Source organism: Adiantum capillus-veneris, chromosome 15 (assembly GCF_014529385.1).
Source record: "Adiantum capillus-veneris isolate H3 chromosome 15, ASM1452938v2, whole genome shotgun sequence".
NCBI classification, from domain to species: domain Eukaryota; kingdom Viridiplantae; phylum Streptophyta; class Polypodiopsida; order Polypodiales; family Pteridaceae; genus Adiantum; species Adiantum capillus-veneris.
In genome coordinates this window covers 71,450,517-71,457,566 of record NC_140945.1, presented here as the reverse complement: position 1 = coordinate 71,457,566, position 7,050 = coordinate 71,450,517, and positions in this window count along the sequence as shown.

Genomic DNA, 7,050 nt, shown 5'->3' with positions numbered 1-7,050 from the left:
ACCAAGGCGACCAAAATGGTACGAAACTGACACCCGATGGAACTTAAACTGACAATATCTCAACAACTGGAACTCCGATTGCTGATCTAAAAAGATCGACGCTCTTCACAAGATGAGCACTTTAGGTCCATGCACTTACTTCACCCTTGACGCTTCATTAGTAGCTGTCCAATCCGGTACGGATTTGCAATCGACTCAAACTTCAAACTGACATAACTTCCTCATCGTAGCTCAAATTGACGAGCCGTAAAGAAGTCCTGTAAAGATCTTCTAGTAGTGTAATTCTAGTCCATAAAATTGCTACCATCAGTGATCACTTCAACCATCCTTTTCTAGAATGATTAATAAAACTTTTGACCCTTTAAATCCACATCTGGCATACATTTAGCATTTAATGTGCTTGTTATCAAGCCCTTATTATTGTTGAATAATTATATAGGTTTTAATTAGGCTTAACCTGCATTCTTTTGCTATTTTTTCCATCATGGAGGTGGATCTGCACGACATTAGCTCCAGCACACACCTGCTCAGTTTCTCCAATTTTTGATTCATGCTCATTTCGGCCTCGGTTTCCACTATAGGCAATTTTGTGCAGGCTATTTTGTCATTTTGTGCAAAAAAAAATTAGTGCCATTTTTTGCATAACAGGTCCTTACAGTCTTCTATGGTTTGTGCTATGTAGCACGTGTTGTTCTCGCTTTCCTTCTCCTCTTTTTGGGCAGTTTTCATATCAGGTGTAGCATTTACCATGCCTGACAACAACACAGACGTGCTCAAGATGTTTGCTTCTGAGAACAAATTGGATGGGGACAATTACCCTATGTGGGCTTATATGATGCAACATGTTCTTGTGTCAAAGGGCATTTGGGACCTTGTGCAGGGCATTGATGTACATCCTGGTTCTAAGGATACAAGAGATATTGAGGATGTGGTAGGTCTTGCTGCAAGGATTACTAATGCTAGAGTTGTTTTGTCCATGTCAGAACAAGCTCGTTGGGATGTAAAAGTTGAGCAAACTCATGCATTGATTGAGTTCTCTATGAAGTGCACTATTACTTCCCACATTCATTCAACAAAATTGGCAAAACAGGCTTGGGATATTCTAGTTGGAGTTTATGCAAGTCGCAATGAGGCAAAAATTGTATTGCGGCATAAAGAGCTGGAGTCAAAGATTATGCATGAGGAAGATGACATGGAAACTTTTCTTGCTAGAGTTAAGGATATCAATGAGCAACTTATTTGTGCAGGTGAAGTCATTTTAGACAGTTCCCTTGTGCAGACTATTCTTGATGATTTTCCAGATTCATACTAGACTTTTGCTAATACTTGGATACTGACCAAGGAAATCCTAAAATTGTCAAGTTTGATGCATTGTGCACATTGCTATTGCAAGAGTCACTTTCCAAAAAAAACAAGACTACACAGCATGCAGCTGAACATGCCTTTACTGCTGCTAAAAGAAAAGCTGGTAACAATAATGTAGCCATTTCTCCTGGTTCTTCTATGAGAGGTAAATCACTTGTTCCTAATGCTTCTACTGGCAAAAATTCATATGGGACTTCTGGTAATAAGGACAAAAATAAGATGCGTTGCCAAAGATAATGATCATTTGATCAAGCAGTGTCCTGAGTCGAAGGCCAAAGAGGCTAAGAAGAAAGAGGCTGGCTCCACTACTAATGCTGGTTCCACTACAAATGCAGCTATTGTTGAGTCTTCTGTGAAAGGAAACAGTGATGCTGATATTGATGCAGAATGGGTTGTTAGTGTAGAGTGTACCTATAATCCTGTTGTCTAAGATGCATGCATGTCAGTTGCTGCAGATTCACATGTTTGATACTTTGACAGTGGTGCTACAAAGCACATTACCTCACATCATGATTTATTCACCTGTCTTGAGTCTGTCCCTCATGGGAGTTCAGTTACTTGTGCCAACAGTGCCTCTTATCCGGTCTGGGGAGTTGGAAAGATTGTGCTCAAATGGCAGTTCTTTCACACTTGTTGATGCATTCTATGTACCTGGGACCAAGAATAATATTTTTTCTATATTTGCAGTTGTTAGAATTGGTCTTGTAGTCAAATTTGTGAATGATAGATGTACAATACATAATCTCAGTTTTGGTGATGAAATTGTTGCATCTAGCATTTTATGTTGTGGACTGTATAAGCTTACTTTGTATGACAAGTGTGGGCACAGTTTTTCAAATGCAATTGTGGATTCTAAGGCTATTTCAGATGCAAAACTTTGGCATGCACGTTTTGTACATCTGAATTTTTCCAATTTACTACATTTACAGAAATCTGATATGGTTGCTTCTTTGTCGCCTCTTGAAGCACCTGTCAAACATGTTTGTGAAGGCTGTATTTTGGGTAAGATGTAGTGTTTGAAGTTTACAAAGCATGGTTCAGTTAGGGCCACATGCAGGTTGCAGCTTGTGCATAGTGATGTTTGTGGGCCCATGCAAACTGCATCCTTGGGCAATTATGTTTACTTTATGAGTTTCATTGATGATTAATCCAGGCATGCATGGGTATTTTCTCTTAAAGTGATGGAAGTTTAAATGTAAATTCCAATGAGAAAAATGTACAGCCTACGGGGGTTTCTAAAAATGTTAGAGATCAACCCATTATTGATGCAGATATACATGATGTACTTGATGAGGAAAGGGTTGAGTATTGAGCAAGTAAGAGGTATGCTTAAAAATGGTTGTTGCATACTTTGCGTGACAGTAAATTGGATGCACCTTTGTCTAGTCGTACTTGTTTAGATTCTCACCATGCATCTTATGCATCAGATTGTTATGCTTTGGCTGTGTCTAACTTACATGATGTTGAGGAACCTCTATCTTTTAATGAAGCACATAATTCAAAAAATTGGATGGTTTCCATGAGGTCAAAATATGATGCACTTATAGAAAATGACACATGGACTTTATGTGATTTTCCTCCAGGCAAAAACGCCATTGGTACAAAGTAGGTTTACAAGTTGAAATGCAAGCCGGATGGTGAGATTGATTTCCATAAGGCTCGACTTGTGCCAAAAGGTTATGCACAACAAAAAGCATAGATTATGAAGAGACTTTTGCTCCCACTTTTTGTATGACTACTATTCGTTTTCTATGTGCATTAGCAGATCACTTTGGTTGGGATGTAGATCAATCCAATATTGTTACTGCTTTCTTGAATGGTGACATATTTGAGGAAGTTTATGTAACGCAGCCTCGTGGTTTTGTCAAGAAAGGAGAAGAGGATAAAGTGTGCAGATGTAAGAAAGCTTTGTATGGGTTGAAGTAATATCCTTGTGCTTGGTATTAGAGAAGGCTGACACTCATTTGGTCAAACAAGGCTTTTGTAGCATTCACCAATAGAAAGCACATTGTATGTAAAGCGTGAGGGTGATGTACTTCTCATTGTGGTTCTTTATGTGGATGATTTGCTGATCACTAGACCAAATGAGAGGCATATTTTTAAATTTAAGACTAATTTGAATGCTAATTTCAAGATGAAAGATCTGGGGTTGTTGCATCATTACTTGGGTATACAATTTAAGCAGTGTGATGGTGGTATTGCCTTGGGTCAGAAAAGTTACATAGAGACATTGCTATGTGAGTTTGGACTTGAGGATTGCAAACCTATTACCACTGCCGTGGAAACAAGTTTGAAATTGAGTCTTCATGATGCTGGTGATCCTATTGATGTCACTCTTTACCAAACTGCTGTTGATTGCCTCAATTATGTATGCAACACGAGGCCGAATATTTAGCTTGCAGTCTTACACGTCAACAGATTTATGCATATCCCAAGGTCTAAGTATTAGCAGGCTATCAAGAGGAGTTTTTTCTACTTGAGTGGCACTTTACATCTTGGCTTGTTTTATCCCAAGGGAAGATCATTGCCACCAGACTTACATGCTTTTTTGGACTGAGATTGGGCAGGTTGTTTTGACATGTGAGTGTCCACAAGTGGTTTTAGTTTCATGCTGGGCAGTTCATGTATATGATGGTTGAGCAAGAATCAACCTACTCTGGACTCTTCTAGTTGTGAGGCTGAGTACAGGGCAGTCTCCATAGCTATGGTTTGTAAAGAATGAGGATGCAAGAGAGCTACACAAGACAAGCACAAAGCACACAGAGATGGAAAGCTTCTTCTTCTTCTTCACAGAAAAGAGAGTACAAAATGACTAAGTGCTAAAGCTGAAAAGTAGCACATATGTACATGCGGTCACTAAGTGTGAACTCGCTAGAAGCGTACTAGGCTGGCACTATAAGTGTAGTCCAGCTGTAGAATCACTGGCAGAGATCCTCCGTGTCGGTCACCTAACGCGCCAGTGAGTAAATGTCGTAAGTGGCCAAGACCCGTAGTGGATGCCAGCTCAAGGTGTAGAGCTCGACATCTCAACATGGTTGAGTGTGTACGGCTCAGAAGTCTTATGGCTGATTTGGGTGTTGGACACGAAACTGCCAACACTATCTACAGTGACAATCAGATCAGATTGGTAGTTGCAAGAAACCCAATTTTTCATGCTCGCACAAAGCACATTGAGGTGCTGACGAGCGCAAAGCATGACACGAACCCTGACGGCCTCGAAAATGCCGAGAGCCGATGCACGCCGCAAGCCGGTCACGGTGAAGCGAACAGAGGGGGCACCACCTAGCTTTGAGCGGCTAGGACGCAGACAACGGTGATCTGAAATATCACGGACTCTCCACACACACACACACACACACAGGGGGAGAGAGAGAGAGAGAGAGAGAGAGAGAGAGAGAGAGAGAGAGAGAGAGGAAATGACAGGTGATGAAAATCCTCGGGGGTGTGAGGGAGAATTATTTTCTTGCAATATTTACAACAACCTTATTTCCGATGAGGTGGAAAATCATGGTGATAGAGATATAGAGGGAGAGATAGTGAGCCTACTTGGTGCGTTCTCTAAATATGACTCACCGACACGAGAACCTTGCTAACATGAGTGTGTGTGCATCGACCATTGGAGTCGAGATGTAGACATAGCTTCTTCACATGGTACAAATTCCCAAAGAAAATCGCTACACTAAGTCCCCTCTCCTGTGATGCAAATGTTGCCAATTCCTCCCACCAAAATACTACCAAGTGCTGACCTCTGATGAACTTCCCCCCCCCCCCCCCCCCCCCCCCCAACGATAGTGACCTCTCGGTGCCTTTTTATAGGTGCTGGCTGCTTTAGATTAGGGTAAGCTGATTGGATTAGGGTAATCTAATCAAGGGAGACAAAGCAAGGCGTTGGGCCCTGGGTGGTTGACCCTTGCTTTGTCTTGGGAAATATTATAAGGAAAACCTCTAGGTGGGCCTTTGTGACCATCACCTAGAGAGATGAGAATTTACAAAATTGGGAATTTTTTTACAAGATTTGTTTAAAACTGGAAAAATTGACGACAACCTACAGATTTTACTGAAGAGGGCATTGTGGATGCAATGCTGGTGAACAATGGCACCGTTGGTGTGTCGATGTAGCGCATTCGTCACTTTCGGGATCGGCCGGGGCATGCCTTCGGTGCCTTTGCTTGTTTTGGTGTTGGTGATGCGCGATTTGGCCATCAACTTTCTTTTTGTCGATGTCCTTGATGTCCTTCGGTTTTTTTTAAAAAAAATTGGTGTGTGCGTATACGCGTGCATGTGTATGTGTATGTGTATATGTGCATGCGTAGGCGTGCGTGCTATATAGGTGAGTGTATGTATGGCAAGGTGTGCGTGGAAACGGGGGGGGTAATAAGTTAAAGAATATATATATATATTTATATTATGTTTTTTTTCTTTATGCGATGTCTGCCACAGAGATGGTAGTGTGTGAGTGAGGGGGGGGGGGGGGGGGGGGGGGGGGGGTGTGTGTGTGTGTGTGTGTGGGTGGGTGCGCATACAACAAGGGTGTGTGTGTGTGATAGAGAGAGAGAGAGAGAGAGAGAGAGAGAGAGTGTGTCCCCGTTGCCTGCAGAGCTGCGCGCCTCCGACGAGCTGAGAGCGAGAGCGAGAGAGAGTATGAGATGGCTACCTGCCGGCGCTTGGGGAGAGATGGGAGGGGGAGAGTGTGTGTGTGAGGGGGGGAGAATGTAAGAGTGGTGTGTGTGTGGATAAGATGGGAGAGGGTATACTGTTTCACTACGCGCCTTTGGGCTGCTCGTCACACAGGGCGAGAGAGAGGTGTCGGGGCGATGTGGCGAGGGAGGGAGAAGGTGAGGGTGGATAGGAGAGAGAGAGAGAGAGAGAGAGAGAGAGAGAGAGAGAGAGAGAGAGAGAGAGAGAGAGAGAGAGAGAGAGAGAGCGGGCCCTAGTGCTGGTGGCCGGCGGCCTTTGGGCTCGAGCAGAGAGAGCGCGAGAGAGAGTCTGAGGGAGCGCTTGGCTTGGGTGGCCCGTGGCTGATAGATAGCGAGAAAAGGGGGGGGGGGTGTGAGAGTGGTCAATGAAGTGGGAAGGTGGGGGGGATGTGGTCGTAGAGAGAGAGAGAGAGAGAGACAGAGAGAGAGAGAGAGAATTATACTGTGGCGGGTTCCTACCCGTGGGAGAGAGAGTGAGAGAGTGTGTGAGTGAGGGGGGGTTGGGGGGGGGGGGGGGGGGGGGGGCTGGGTAAGAGGAAGAGGTTATGTGGAGGGGGTGAATTGAGAGAGAGAGAGAGAGAGAGAGAGTGTGTGTTATCCTATTTCATGACCGCGGGGCTGCTCACTCAGAGGGAGAGAGAGTGAGAGAGCTAATTGAGGGAGGGGAAGATAGGGGAGGATAGGGCGGTGGTCCGCCGGTGGGAAGAAAACAAGAGGGGAGGGATAGGAAGGAGAGAGAAGCTGAGGGGGTGTGGATGAGAGGGAAGAGGTAGGGGTGATGGTATGGCGGCCCACTGGGCTGGATATGGACGAGCGAAGAGAGAGAGAGAGAGAGAGAGAGAGAGAGAGAGAGAGAGAGAGAGAGAGAGAGAGAGAGAGAGAGAGAGAGAGAGAGAGAGAGAGAGAGAGAGAGTTTGTGAATAATGACAGAGAGAGAGAGAATTTACAAAATTTGGCGGCCCGCTAGGGAATAGTAGAAATGTTTTTT